The following is a 3,376-nucleotide window of genomic DNA, read 5'->3' as shown; positions in this document are numbered from 1 at the left end:
TGGAAATATCCTCCTGCCTGTCCAGGTCTAAGGACGAAGGCACACCTGAGCCTTTGTGTATATTATTTTCTTGTAGCTCTGAGATGTCCCCAGTTGATGTCACTAAAAACCTACCACACAGAGCCACAAGTGTTTCAGTCAGGGCCTAATGGATACTTGATGCAACTGGAGACACAAAGGGGCTGCTGGGTGCTGGCTGGCTACCGTCCCGTATTTGGACACCAGAAGAGAGCACCACAGGGACTAGGGAGGTAAGGGCTCACCCTGAGTGATGGCAGAGCCAGAAGATGTCGAACCCCTTCAAGCTTAGGAAACCTTTGAATTGTTTGCTGAAACAGGGCTCAGCTATGTAGCTCAAGCTGGCCTGGAACTCCTGAGTGCTGGGGTTACAGCACTATGCTCCACCATGCCCAGCTGCCACTTCCTGCTTTCTCAGGACCCACAGGGCTCGCCTTTAATAACAACAATTGGTTTTTTAATTCACTTGTTTTGGGAGTGGTAGGGCCGGACGCTACTGTGCTACTGTATACATGTGAAGGTCAGGAGATAACCCTCCAGAGTAGTTCTCACTCTCCACCACGTGGGAGCCCAGAGACAGAGCTGAGGTTCAGGCCACCAGGCACAGCAGCGAGGTTTAGAACCCAGGCCCGGGTCACCAGGCACAGAAGCTCAGGGCTTCTACTCTGCTGCCTTCATCTGCTCATGTCAGCCTGCTGCTAGCAGCAGTAGTTAAGAGTGTGTCTTGGGGATTTCCTGGGACTCTCACAGTCCTAGAATTTTACGGTGAGCAAGCATGAGGCTCTGATACCGGAGGCAGTTGGGGGGGGGGGGGGCGTAGATGAGGGATGCTCCCTTCCCCCACCCCCAGGTTCTTAGGTTTCCTCCCTAGTCGCAGGTTAGGGATGCTAATCCAGTTCTGCCTTCTTCCACTAGGGGTCGCCACTTCCCTCACCAAAAAGGCTCCTGAGGCCAGGGTGTGGCCAGGGCAAGCTGGTTGCTGGGGTGCCTGGGCCAGCCGGTATTTCCAGAATACTGGAGAAACCCAACCCAAGGGCGTGTGAGTGTGAATCAGGAACTTCTTTCTCTGCAACCCCAGTACCAGAGTAGGAAACACAGCCTCCCGGTTTGTAGCCATGTTGCCTGCGAGAGCCCCCCAGCCACAGAAGGTTCTGAGGAGCCAAGGAGATGCCAGGCTCTGCTGGAATCCCACCGATTCCTTTCTGATGGAACAACCAAGTCCTCAAAGAACATTCTGGAAATGACTTTCCAAAATTAATCTTTTGCTAACGACAGTCACCTGGTTTCCTCTAACACACTGCCTCTATGGAGAATGATGGTTCAGCAACCCAGATGAGACTTGAACTGGCCCTCCTGTGTGCACCTTCTGAGTGCTTGGATGTCAGGTGTGTACCCCCACATCCAGCCACCACTTCTTGGCTAGTTTAGAAGTTTTTTTCCCCCCAAATGTTAGCTTCCTGGTACTGCAGGTAGCAGCTTTCTTGGAAGCTGCTTCCATCCACTATGGAAAAGGCTTCTTCAGGGACTGGAGAGATGGCCCAATGGTTAAGAGCACTGTCTGCTCTTCCAGAGGACCCAGGTTCAATTCCCAGCACCCATATGGCAGCTCACAACCATCTGTAACACCAAAGTATCTGACACCCTCATACAGACATAAAGAAAAATAAACCAAAGCCGGGTGGTGGTGGTGCACGCCTTTAATCCCAGCACTCGGGAGGCAGAGGCAGGCGGATCTCTGGGAGTTTGAGGCCAGCCTGGTCTAGAAGAGCTAGTTCCGGGACAGGCTCCAAAGCTACAGAGAAACCCTGTCTCGAAAAAACAAAAAAAAAAAAAAAACCAAAAAAACCAACCCCCCCCCCAAAAAAAAACATTAAAAATATTTAAAAAAGAAAGAAAGAAAGGAAAGGCTTCTGCAGCTCTTCCTGATGACCCATGGGGGAGTGTGCCCTACTTGGTGTGGTGGCTAATATCTCTCAATGTGGACAGCTCCCTCCCCAAAGCACTCCTAAACACCCTTCGGGAATGGAGGTGTGTTCACACCTTCCCTGAGAAGACAGGGTGAAGTGTTCGAAACCAGCTGTGAAATCATGGCCTCCAACAACAGGCAAGCCAGTGAGAACCAGGAATGTAGCACCCATCTCTTTTGAAGCAGGGTCTTCCCTTGTAGTTCTAGCTGGCCTTAAACTCACTACATAGATCAGACTGACCTGGAAATCATGGAGATCTGCTTGCCTCTCGGCCTCCCAAGTGCTGAGGTTAAGGGTGTGTGCCACCACACTGGGCCTGCAGGTGGTCCTTTAGAGCCATCCAGGGCTGCTGACTTGGCCTGTAGCACTTCTCGCCTGGCCATTGGGAGAACAGTGGACCGTTGTGGACCATGAATGTGTACTCGTGCTGGTCAGACTCCCACACACATCGGCATTCCTGAGGTCAGAGGTCAACTCGGTGGCGGAGGAGGAGTAAGAGCAAGGCGGTGGCAGCGCACATCTTTAATCCCAACACTTGGGAGGCAGAGGCAGGCAGATCTCTGTGAGTTCAAGGCCAGCCAGGGCTACACAGAGAAACCCTGTCCCCCAAAACAAATACACATCTGCCATTCTTGGTTAGAATGTGTCTCTGCGATGTGTCAGCCTACTTAGGGCTGGAAGTGACATTTATTGTTGAGTAGGTCTCTAGCCTTCCCTGAATAGACATGATTCCTCTTGAGTTTATACAGTGACAGAGAAGAGCAGAGGCCAGCCGTCAGCCCTGGGAGCTTCTGCGACTGGAGTCCCCTGCCTCCCTCCCATGTGTGTGCATGTTAGGCTTGAGGGCATGTTCAAGCTTGTGTGTGCTCACCACTTACGTGTGGAGATCAGATCAATAGCATTGGGTGTCACCCTTTAGCACTAGATCTTAATTACATTGAGACAGGTCCCTGTAACCTTGGTTGGTCTGGAACTCCATAAGTAAGACCAAGCTAGCCTTGAACTCAGAAACCCTCTGCCTCCTGAGTGCTGGGATTAATGGTGCGTGCCTCTGTAAATCCTGAGACAGGGTCTCAGAAATTAGCTTTCCAGTTGGTGGCTGGGACCCACCTGCTTTTGCCTCCCTTTAGTGTTTGGGGTGCCAGCTCTCACTGCTGTGCCAGCTTCTTATATGGGTGCCAGAGATTGAACTCAGGTCCTTGTGCTTGCTTAACAGGGACTTTACCCACCGAGGCATCTTCCCAGCCCAAGGCTTCTCTTCATGCAACCAGAGAACCGGTGACACCAGAAACTATATTTTATTTAACATTGAAAGGACTAACATTTCATACAAGGGTGAGAGTAGCCTTCTAATGAAAGCACTTTGTTTGGTTTTTTTTTTTTTTTTTTTT

This window comes from Microtus ochrogaster, chromosome 4 (genome assembly GCF_000317375.1).
Source record: "Microtus ochrogaster isolate Prairie Vole_2 chromosome 4, MicOch1.0, whole genome shotgun sequence".
In the NCBI taxonomy this organism is placed as follows: domain Eukaryota; kingdom Metazoa; phylum Chordata; class Mammalia; order Rodentia; family Cricetidae; genus Microtus; species Microtus ochrogaster.
This window is presented reverse-complemented; position numbering follows the sequence as displayed.